This window comes from Equus caballus, chromosome 5 (genome assembly GCF_041296265.1).
Source record: "Equus caballus isolate H_3958 breed thoroughbred chromosome 5, TB-T2T, whole genome shotgun sequence".
In the NCBI taxonomy this organism is placed as follows: Eukaryota; Metazoa; Chordata; class Mammalia; order Perissodactyla; family Equidae; genus Equus; species Equus caballus.
In genome coordinates this window covers 30,097,731-30,110,091 of record NC_091688.1, presented here as the reverse complement: position 1 = coordinate 30,110,091, position 12,361 = coordinate 30,097,731, and the positions used below count along the sequence as shown (strand labels likewise).

At 43.8% G+C, this 12,361-nt stretch overlaps 1 protein-coding gene across 8 annotated transcripts in view; it reads left to right on the top strand.

Moving 5' to 3' along the window:
- Positions 1–12,361, top strand: part of PBX1 (PBX homeobox 1) — a 308,294-nt gene that overhangs the window by 148,860 nt on the left and 147,073 nt on the right. The gene's annotated exons all lie outside the window — the stretch shown is intronic.

The window sequence follows — 12,361 nt, the reverse complement described above, 5'->3', positions numbered from 1 at the left end:
AGATGCCAAGTGGGATGTTGCTTATTTGGCCTTGTGATCTCTGGTCCAGGGGAGATGCTTCCTCTGTCCTGGAGCTATGGTTGGCCTAGGGCTTCTGTGGTTTCCTCCCTGGGGTATATTCACAGTGGTTGCACCATCATTGCAACAGGAGACAAATTTTAGGAGAATCCTCTTGGATGGGGGAAGAAGTCTCTTTCTCTCAAAGAACCTCAGGATGTCGTTGGGAAGCATCATATTCTATTTGCTTGAACCCTTGAGAAGATGGCTGAGTGAATGAGATCAGGTGTGGGTGTCTGTAAAGGTTTTCTTCTGATCCCGAGAGTCTGTAAGCATCCTCAGGTTTGTGGCAGACTGTCTCTTGCTATTTCTGGAATTGCCTCTCGGCATCGTTGTGCAGGGGTTTTTTTCTAGTTGTGCTTGTCGTGGAAAGGTCAGCTGTGTACCGAGGAGCATGGGACTTCCTGCTCTTCTCCCCTCAGGCCCTTGAGCAGGCACATGACAGGGTTGCATATGAATTTGGGAGCTAGAGGGTCTTATGACTTTCCATGTGATTCTCAGTGTGGCTAGACTTCTGTTCAGGGCATTGCTCCAAATCTCCCTGACTCCATCTGTAAAAATGGGTGGTGGAGGTGTGTTGTTTTGTTTTTTTTTCTTGGTACAAGATTGGGAGAGAATGGAGGTGGAAGCATAATGACTTAAAAGCAAAAATAATTGAATTCTCTGAGCTATGGTGCTCTATTTATGATGGTGTAGTTGTTTTCCACTGTAGAATACCTTCCCAAACCTTTCTCTAGGTCTCTCACTTTCCCATTTGTTGTCAGTAGCCTGAAAGGTGGAGTTACTAAAGGTTCACGCATGTTCCCCAGGTAGGAATACTGAATATTTGATTTAGTTTCTCACTAATAACTCACCTGTGGTTCCCCTTTCTCCACCTGGGGCCGAGTTGCCCCAGAGAAATAGGGAATCACAGCCAAGGACTAGTAGGAGGTGCATATATTCACTTGCAATGTTTCATTCATTTATCTATTCATTTAACAAAACTTTATTGAGCATCTCTTTTTGAGACAGGCTGTAGGGCTACAACATGAACGAACAGACAAAATCCTTGCCCTCATGAAGCTTCCAATTCAGCGAAGGAAATAGACAATAAATATGATATAACGTGGTATAAAATGATACACTATCCTATAAAATACTAATATTTTTTAAACTCAATTTTGCGTCTTACCCCTGGAGTGATTCTCAGCCCTGGGAAGCGGTCCCCTGTGGGGCTGTGCCTGGCTGTCACTGATTCTAGATATCTGTAGGGCTTATGCTCATGCCCTGTAACCGTTTTCTGTTACAGAATCTTCTTGCTGCTCACCAAAGCCTTAATCTCTTACGCCACGATCAATGGGTGTGCGCCTTTCCCACTTGGATGCTCATTTTTTAATCCTTACTGCCTCCCTCAATGACATCCTGTTCCATTTTTCTTTATAGGCTTTCAGGTCTACTGTACCTGCTGATTACTTAGTGGAAAGCGCTGGACATCTCCCTTAATTAATTCCATCGATTTCAAATCCCACGAGGTTCGAGGTCCTTAGATTTCTGAAGCAGCTAAATGGAATGTCTAAATTCCAACCTTTTGCTTCTACAAATTGTTTTGCCACAAAGTTGCTGGGAGGAAGTGCTACGGTTTTATTTATTTGAAAGAGTGTATTAATCCACAGAGGACTCTGCGTTCTTAACTGGTCTTTTTCTATACAAGGTAGAAGGAGAAAGATGCTTGGATCTCTCTCTCTTTCTTTTTCTGCCTTTCTTCTCTCATCCCTCTTAGGAATCACTTCCTCATTCCCTCCTTTCTTTTGGCCATCTTGCCCCTCTGTCATTTACTTCCCTAATGCTGTCTGAGCTGGGACCTTGTCTTAGCAGCCAGTGATTTCTTGAATCTTTGAAGAAGAGTGTAGCCCTCAACCCAGGACTTCTTTTCAAAGAGTGACTGCCCAGGTCTTTTCCAGGAGGCTACAGCTAAAACCTATGGCAGTGATCTTGTTGAGTTGTGTATATATGATTTTCTAATTCTCCCTGTTAATTGTAAGCATGGAATTTCTGGGGAAAAGTTATCAAATCCGGCTCAAGTCATTAGATTTATAAGAACAACAAACCTTCCACATGGAAGTGCGGAAATCAGAATTGAGAGGAACTTTAGAGATTATGAACTGAAGTCCTTCATTTTATAAATGGGAACATGGGGTAGGGAATTTGCACTGGTTGAGCACCTACCATGTGCCGGGCCCTAGACTAGGCCTTTTGCATATATGATCTCAGAGTGGGGAAGTAAGTGACTATATTGGGCATATTCCAAGCCACAACTAAAACTCAAGTCCTTTCCAATCACCATTGCACCTCTTCTTAAACCAAATAGCCAAAGCGAGGGAAGAGAGACTCAGTACAATGAACTTTCTTGGACTAACTCCTTAGAGGCTTATGCTCTATTCTGCCTGCTAGGTTGACCCCGATTGTGGACCCGTCTCAGGAGCTGCCCCTGGCAGATGCTGAGGGGGTGACCAGCCTGCTTATGTTTGGAGCATTGGCAGTCATCAAAGGGTTAATGTTGCATGTGTGTGGGTGGTAGGCAAATGGAAGGGGCTGGAGGGAGAGATAGACAGATGAATGAATATAAACCCCCCCATCATGCCATCTGACCATCTGAAGTTGTGTGCATGGTGCCAGGCCAAGAAACACATTCTGAGAAGGGGCGAAGGGGCGTGGACTTTTCTAAAAGGACTTTTTCCTTTCTGCCCGGGCCAGCCAGGCAGCAGAGCCCCGCACTGCCTGCGGCCGAGGAACACTGTTGCTATGCGCCGGAAGCTTAATTTTATTATTGCTCTCCCCTATTTAATGTCTGTCTCTCAGGCAGCTGGTGATGTTTTAATGAAGCTGGAATTGTATAGTCTGTAGCGCTGGATAATCATAAGCTGCCGAGTCAGAATCAAATTAATAATTCATGAAATTAAAGTGTATAATTAATTTGAACCATGCAGATGAGAAGAAGGGCCAGAGCCCACAGCCTGGAAGGAGCCGACGTGTGGGGAGTGTTTACTGAACTCAGCTCCTGCCCCCAAGTAGTCAATCGGCGTACAAGTCAGGCATAGCAAGTCCGTGCGTCTGTCTACCTGCACACATATGCTTACCTGAAACAAGGTACTTTCCCCCAAAACTTGGAGTAACCTCCTTAGAAGCTCCAAAGCATTTTAATTGGTTTCATTTACTCTTCCCTGGGCCCCAAAGAATCTTGTTCCAATGGGAAATGAGATTGTCAGATGTTATTGGATTACGTATCTTTGTAGCATGGGGGGCCTGCTGTAAGCTCCATCAGAACCTTCGCTCTTTTCTGCAGTTCGCAGGGACATAAATCAGATCCCAAAATTCAGGCGTTCTATTGAGTTTCCAGGCCCCTAGATTCCTCTCTCCTGAGTGCTGTCTCTCTCACATACACACAGACATACACACAGCAAATGCAAATGACTTCTTCCAGATAGTAGTGATGATGTGTTTCACACCTAGCATCTTAGTTTTCCTCACAGATGCCCTTTACAAAAGCTGAAGAAAGATATCTTGGTTCCACTTTAGTAACAAAGTGAAGGGAAGGGAACCCAGGTGCCTCATCCAGGGATGGGGACTAGTCCCCAGATTTCTGAACCACGCTCCCTCCTTGCATGCCACTCTCAGGCAACTTGGTGACATGCATCTTTGTTACCTCTCTAAGTGTAAGAGGCAGGGGTTCTGCTTATTACTGGGGATGTTGATATAACTTGCTGAGCATCTTGCCCGTCTTCTGCAGACATTGACTGGGATCCTTTATTGTATCCTTAGGGATAGCCTCCTCTGGTCCTTTTGTGTGCCGCCTGGTTTTGAATGACAAATGCTGTGGTGCTGTAGTAGTAAGCAGAGGGATCTTGAGGTTACGCTTTTCATTAGACAATCCCTTCTGGTGTTTAAGCCTCATGAGCACAGCATCTTCCTCCCCCAGCAGAGACTTACAGAGAGTGAGAAGGCAAAACAGGGATCTGCAGTTGTCCATCCTTCTTTGTCAGGCCTTTGAGAGTTCCTGTTCTAAAGGGACAAATGACTAGAAGTGATACAGACTAATAATGCATAAACCCCCAAAGGTTTGTGTTGAACTGAGGCTCAGTTGACTTCAGATTCTTGAGTCTTCAGAATGTGTATTTGTCCCTCGTAGAGAGGCTTGCTCTGTCTGCCTCGTCATTCACACAATTAACCAGAAACACCAGCAGGAAGTTGTACCAGTGAGAAACCTCCTTAGGAATCCAAGGCCTCACGTGCAACAGTGTTCTGCACCCCAGTTCTCTTTACTCTCCCTTGACGTATGCGGTTCCCCTGGCTTGCCTTTGCCTGTATGGCCTTAAGTTGTATAGCACCTTTCTGCTTCCCCACAGGTAAGGTGTCAGCCACTGGTGGTTTGCCAGACTGGCTGATTACCCATAAACACATCTCAAGGTTCTGTTTTGCTCCCAGCAATCCTTAAACCATTGCATGTCTAACATTCTCAGACTAATGCACAAATTAGGAACATCTGATGCCCAACCCATAGCAAATGCATTGGGGCAAAAATAATGGTCTTGTAATAGGTCTGGCTTCCTATCATCCAAGCACTTTGCCTACACAAGTAAATCCTTACTGTGAAGTAGTGTCCATTATTTTTTGGCAAGAAAGCCAAGACGGAGAATTAAAGTGACTAGCCCCAGACAACTGGAGTGATTGGCACCATGATGGGATTTGCTTTGTCTTACTTTTCAATTGGTAGAAGGAGTCTTTGACAGCCCTAGGATTTTGAAATGAAATTTAACCACCTAAGAGCTTCTGGAATTTCCTTCTTTTGTGTTCAATTGAAAAATTTTGACTGCCCACGGTGATTGGATGTTATCTTGCTGGAAAGGTGTTATACTACGTGGTTTCTTGTATGGCCCTTTTCACCTTCACAGTGTCATCTATTTTTGACAAGATTAAGAATCATTTGAAACTGCTGTGGAATGATCAGAGTTTGTACACAGTGTTTGCTTGTGAGTTTCTTTTTTTCACAAGCATTTTGGTCAACCTGCAGCTGCCTCCCCAGAGAATGGGATCTTTCTGATTTGAATATGTTGATTAAAGTTTACAGAGACTGTGGCCTTTTTCTGCCATGGGTTTAGTGTAGAGAGAATGGGACAGTATGGGAGTGATGGATCCGAAGTGTACTTGTACATCACCTGGATAACCGGACAATGACCCTGCCAGCCCAGTTATTTTAGCTGTGCAAACAGTGATTAGGTTAGATTGCCATAGGATCGGTTTCATCAACCAGGTGGCATTCAGCCATAAATATGGCTGGAACCAATGAATTAACAAAAAAAAACCCTCGTCACATCTGGGTATAGGAATAGACGCATGCTGAAGCCACATGAGGGAATTATATAAAATTGTGACCATGGCCACTTACCTCATCATTGAATTAGCACTCTTTGAAGACTCTTGAGTATAAAATGGAGGTGTATGGAGTATAAAAATGGTCTTTAGAAAGTCTTTTAGGAAGAGAAGTACTTCTTAAAACCTATAATGGCAAAACAGTGCTTGACCAGTAAGAGCAGCCCTGCATCGCACACGATGAAACAGTTCTCTGTGGATGTTCTTTGTTCATATCTTTCTAGCACTCTCCATAGGGGACCAGCAGAGTGCATTTTTACATGGGAAGAAACTGAGGCACATCTCTGGGCAGTGACATCATCAGGGGCCCTTTGGATAGAGGCAGAGTTGGGGCTCAGCATCCGTCTTGGCATTCACTTTCTCCAGGCACCACTCTTGTGCTTCCATAATGCAGGAAGAAGCCTTCCCTTTAGGTTTCTGGGTTCCCTCCACAGACCCTTTTTGCTCTCTTCATTTTGGTCAGATGCTCGAGCAATGCAATGTAGTGTGGCAGTTTAAGCTCAACACCAAGCTTAGGCTTTATTAACCTACAGATACCTAGGGACAAATATCTTGACCCTTGAGCAGCTCCTCAATGAGTTATCACATTCACCCCTTGGCATGCATATAATGAACGTGTAATGAAATTCAGTAATTAACTTATTTAATTTATGTATTTGTTTAATGTGTGCCCTTAATGTCTGTCTCATGATCTTAGAAAATCCCTGCTATTTTGTTGGTTTTGATTATAAAATTCTAGAATACAGGGCCTATACCTGTGCAGTTTTATTTGCTACTCACTGTGTCGTGTTAATAAAGCTACAGTTGGTTGTAATTTGAAGGAATACAGTTCCTATGTAGGGTATTTGCATAAAGTCCATTTTGCAAGAACTAACATAGTTTTAAAAGTAAATAGGGCAAATAACCTCCATTTAGTGGTTCTGAGCAGAGGGAGATAGTTCTTTGGGTAGGTCTTCTGGTTGCCACATCCACTTACACAATTGCAATTTTTTTTTGGTGAGGAAGATTGGTCCTGAGCTAACATCTGTTGCCAATTTTACTCTTTTTGCTTATGGAAGATTGGCCCTGAGCTAACATCTGTGCCAATCCTCCTCTATTTTGTATGTGGATCGCCGCCACAGCATGGCTTGATGAGTGGTGTGTAGGTCCACTCCCAGGATCTGAACCCGTGAACCCAAGCAAAGCATGCTGAACTTAAGTACTATGCAACTGGGCCGGCCCTGCAATTGTTTTTTATTATTGAGATTTAGAGATTGGTTTAGAGTGTTCCATACACACACCTGTGGGGGTAAGATCTTGAGTTGGTTTGGAGCAAAAGCTAGCAACCCCTTCCCATGCACCAGACAGGACTCATGGCCGCTTTCTTGGGTATGTAGAGAGGTGACTTCTGCCACACGTGCATGAGGCTCTGTGCCTTTGTCAGCTGCTAGAATGTGGAAGCAGGTACGTGGTACATAGGCTTATTTTTGTGTGTGCGCCAGAGGTCTTTGCCCCAGCTTTCAAGTTAACAATCGGGACAGACTTCCTTCAACCTGTGAGGGATGCTTGTGAAAAGTTGTCTGTTCCTGATATGAGAGGGAAACTCTTACCTCCTTGACGTTTTCAGTAGAATTCATCAGCATTTGTGTCCTTCCTTCCTCATCTGCTGAGGCTATGAGAAAAGAAACGAACAGAAAGTGGAGATGGCTCATTCCAGTTCATTCTGGTGAGAACTGCGGTGGCTACAGTTAAGGCAGGGGAACCATTTCAGACCTTGCTTCTTGGAGAAGTGGGCGAGGAGGCCGCAAAGATTAAAGAGGTCCTGCTCAAACGTGTTCCCATTTCTGGTGCAAACCAATAATTTATTTGTTTTCCAAAATAAAGCCAAAAAGCATAGGAGTAATTCGCAATTTTCAGAAATTATTTATTATCATTATAACATTTCTCCACAGGCTGCGGATAGCCCATTATTCAGAATTATAACCTATCTTTGATTTAGACACGGCCTGAATAATGAAATTGGAGGAAATGCAGAAAATATGGGTATTAATGTTAGCTAAACATACTTCACTCAGCAGAAGGAGGGACCTTGTCTCAGCCAAAGATTTGTTTATTTTCCCAAAAATGCGTATTTTTGCTCTGGGGCCTCTGTTTTTTAACTGTACAAAACCAGTTGAGAGTCATTGAGTAATTTTTAACTGCAGGATGCATCTCTTTGCCGATAATCTCTCCACCCACTGCAATATATTTCAGTTTAAATGGCCTGTTATTTTTCTTCACGGAGCCCTGTCTCTGCATGGGTGAGAACTACAAAACCAGGCAGGGGAAATTTGATACGCCAAGTGGGTCAGCTCATTATAACTTCGAGGAAACCACAAGATAATTGTAGGGTTTCTCTGGTGGACTCCTCAGCCCTGTGTTAGCCATTTGTCCTCTTGTCTGCTCAGCTTGCCGTAGCCACTTCTCTTTGCAGTACCTTTTATAGGACATCTGAATAAAGGTGGTTGACATGCATTTTCAAGGCAGAATTGGCAAGGCAGCATCCAGGAATATTTGGTCACTGACCTTAGAGGTTTAAAAAAGCAAAAATAAAATGTGTGACTGAATTCTTACAGTAAGCAGGAAATAAATTTTGGATAGTCTGTTTCAAATCATTGGAGTACCTTTGTTCATAAAAAGTGCATTTTCCCTAAATGGTGTCTTAGTGATAGATTTACTCACTATGAAATGGTCCAATTTGACCTACTAATTTACCTTTTGCTTTTTGTCCACGTGCTTATATTTGTGGCTTCATTTTTTTCCTCCCTCCTTTTCCTCATCTTTATCATCAAAAGTATTTATTAACACTCCATCTATAAGGGTAGCAATAGGTTGGGCCTGCTTTCTGGAGACTCACAGTTAATACAAATGCTTTTAATATACATATAAGGATTTCAAAGATATGGCCTAAAGATATATATGTGTGTGTGTATATGTATAAAATTAATAACAATAAGCAGCATTTATATAGCATTTACTATATGCCTGGGACTATTCTCCACACTTTTTAAGCTGTTTATTTAATTTAATTAAAAGAAGCAGATGAAGTAGGTATAAATATTATCCTTCTTTTATAGTTAAGGAACCTGAGGCCCAGAGAGGTTAAGTAACTTGCCTAAGTTCACACAGCTTGTAAGTGGCGTATTTAGTTAATATAGGCACATAGCCTGGCTCCAGAGTCTACACTTTTAAGCAGAACATTGCGCTGCTTCTCAGTATAACTGTAATAAGCAAAGTTCATATAATAATAATGATAATGATAATAGAGAAGAAGAAGTAAACATTACCAAGTATTTCCTATGCAACAAGTACTGTGGCAAGCACTTTACATTCATTGCCTCGTTTAATCCTCCTGATGGTTCGATGATGTAGGTACCACCAGGATCCCCCAATCTGCATATTTAGAAACAGACTTAGCTTCTAAACTTGCCTCATGTTACACACGGAGTAAGCAGCAGAGCCACCTGTTATTGTTGGGATAAATCCTGGAGGGCTTCAGGATATCTAAAGACCACAATAAGTGACTATGAGGATGGCGGAAGGCAAAGCTGGGAGCTGGAGGAGGTTAGGAGTGGCGGGCCTGTCAGCCAGTTTGAGCATGGAGTCAGCGAATCCATTTCTGGGCTGTCAGTTCATTTTGCTCTTCCTCATGAAGACAATCCCTGACTGTTGGTCCCAGAGTTGATGGCGTTGATGAGGAAAATGAATGTAAATGGAGTGGTACAGAGCCATCCCCACAGCCAGATCAGTTACCTGAAGCTCGCGCCTTGTTGGCTGTGACCTGGGGATGCCCAGGAGGCGGGTGTGCGGCTGTCCTGCTCTCTCCGGTGCTTGCCTCAGAAGTGGAGGTGTGGGTCCTGGGACTGCTCTGTTATGGGCGAGGAAGAAATAGTGTCACTTTCTCATCCTGGGTCTTAGGACTTAGGTGTAAGATTGAGGGGGGAGATGATTCTGTCTTCTTCCCTTTTTTCCCAGCCGTCTCTTATCCCTCCCAAAAGGTTTTACGGAAGCAAATGCATCTCTGGCCCTCCCTGCTCCTTGCTTTAGCCACCATAGCTAAATTGGGACCTGACCAGCCTTGCAGGTCAGCCTCCAAGATCCATTACCTGGAAAAAGTGCTGCGCTGTGTAAGCTTGGTCAAGTCGAAAGCAACAACAGGACATGAAGTCAAATTAACTCAACTGGCTCCATCCCCTGGGTGTTAAGGAAGCAGCTAGAGTAACCATTTATTGCAATAGTTTGTCATATTTTCTCTCCTTTTAAGATTTGTCAACACCTGTCTCTGGATGGTGGGAATTTGAGTGTTTTCCTTTGTTTTAATATGCAAAAATGTAATGTACAGATGGATAGTGCTCTTCAGAATGAGGTCAGAAAAATGGAGGACTCCAGTGCTTTTTGGCCAACGCGTTCTGTATGCGTGTGCGCATGTGTGCATACTCACGGCGACGTCTGTGACATGTGGGCAGCAGGTCTGGAGGCTGGCCTCTGTTTCTCTAGGTTCTGGGGACTTCTCTATAAGGGATGACCTACTTGACCTATTTTTGCAAGTGTCTTTTGCCTTTTTCCTCCCCTTTGCTTCCCTTCTCCTATCAGACTTGTTAATGGCTCATATCATCTTCCCTTTTCATCAGCCAAAAAAAAAATCTCGCTTGGCTTCTCCTCTGATTTCAGCCTGTCACTTGATGAGGTCCCTGCTATTTATATTTTTGTTTGTTAGGAGGGAGGGGGGAAACATATAAATAAAGCCCAGGCAAACCCAACCACCCTGCTGGATGTGAAGGGACTCCCTCATCTCATGGCAGCAGGGCTGCCTAACTGGTAGTTAAGCAGAGACCAAGAGGTCCGCGCTGTGAATGCCGTTGAAAGGGTTACTGGGAAATGCAAACAAAAACAACATGCAAATGAGGCTGCCAGCAACAGGTAGACTTAATCAGATGCTGTCAGATGAATTCAGCATCTCCCCGATTGTCGCCTCTCTTTGCCTCCCATTCGGAAGCCCTCATCTGCTCCAGATGTGGTTTAATTTACTGCGACTTGGCTAATTACTGTAATTAAGGATTAATTACTGTTAATTACTTTCACATAAACTCAACGCCAGTCAAAGAGCGGAGCCTTATGAAGTCTGCCACAGAAGTGAGCACGGCTTGGCGGCCTGTGTGAGCTCTGCAGGTCTCTGTGTATCGCCTGGGCCCTGCTGCCACAAATCTTCCTGACCTTCCAGCATCACCAGCGGGATAGGGAGGCCAAAGGTGCAGGAAGGGTCAGTGCTCAGGCCCTCACAGGGCGTCAACTACCAGGTACTTCCCTATGCAGCGGGCAACCAGAAGGAAAGGGATGATGTTGGGGAGAGGGCCTGGACCACTTGCAAAGAGAAGTGCAAAGCACCAACCTTTCTCAGCGAATGTGGGAGCCAGGCTTGTCTTCTTTATCTGTTATTACACAGTTGGCTTTGTGAACTAGTCAGAAGGCAAAATTCCATATTGGTGCTGAGGCACAGGAGTTGTTCACCATAGGTGATTGGAGCAAAAATAAAACAAGAGGCTGGAAATCAGTACCAGGTCATCCATCTCTTTCTGAATACTGCTTTCCCTTCTTAACACATGGTCTTATTTTTGTACTAGGAATGGATAAAGGAATGGTTAAGCACACTGCATGTACCTAATCACACAGATATGAGGATTATGCCACCCCAAATACCTTTTCCCCAACTGACCTGGGGTCTCAGCTCCACCATCTAATGCTTTCACTTGTTACAGAGAGACTAGTCACCCTAGTAACTATTAAAAAATGTTCCCTTCTCCTTAAGTCCTGAATTCAGTCTCTTCCCAACAGATGACGTTGCCTTCTACATCGTGAAGAAAATTGAATACTTTAACCTTCAAATCCCTCGGTCTCCCCCGACATTGTCTCCCAATGTATCCACATCCTAGCTTCCTTTTCTGCTTTCTCAGTGAGATATTCCCTTTCCTGTATAAAGGTGATTCTTCTACCTGTGTCTCTTCTACTAGCCTCTTCTCTGTGTGGTCCTTTGCTTTATCCATCATTCTCTATTATGTCTCTTCACTGTCTCCCTTTCAAATATTTCCTTTCCTCCAACCCATGGACATTCTGAAGTTTCTTCCAACCTACAGAAGCTTTCCCCTGGTTCTGTCTTTCTCCAGTTGTGGACAATTTTTCCCTTCTTCATAATTTCAAATTCTCAGAGACAGAAGTCTTCACTTTCTTGACCCATTTTGTCTCCATCTGTGACTGGGACTGTTGTGGTTAATGTCACCAAGTCCCCAGAGTTGCTTAATGCAATGCGTATTTTTCAGTCTTCATCTAATTAAACTTCTCTCTTTGTTGTATTTGATGCTTTTCTTCATGATCTCTTCTCAGAAGCTCGTCTGCCTTGGCTTCTGTGATTCTGCATGATTTTGTTCTCCTGAAAGGTCTTCTCTTTCTCCATCGGGCTGTTTAGATATTGGTGTTTCCCTAGAGTTCTGACCTCAGATGGGCTATTGATGGATCTCATTCTACTCACTTGTTGGGTGATCCCATCAATCTCAGGGTGTTTGTGACTCACCCATTAGGCTAAGAACTCCCTGCTGCCGGGCCATGTGCCTCATTTGTAGTTGTATCCTACAAGGAGGCACTGCTACCACCAGCACAACCAATGCCTCCTGCTTGCTGGATCATGGAACCCTGGGTCCTACGCATCTTTGGGTAACCACCAGGGAAACTTTCAAGGGTCTTTCTTGTTTCCTGTGCCACCTTTATTCTTATACAGGAGGATTTTTCTGTTGGGGTGAGGTAGGTCTGTGTCATTTAAGAAAATCCTAGGACTAGATTGTTTCAAAGTGGAGTGCAAGGAAGGTCTTTTTTGATTGTGAAATTCCAA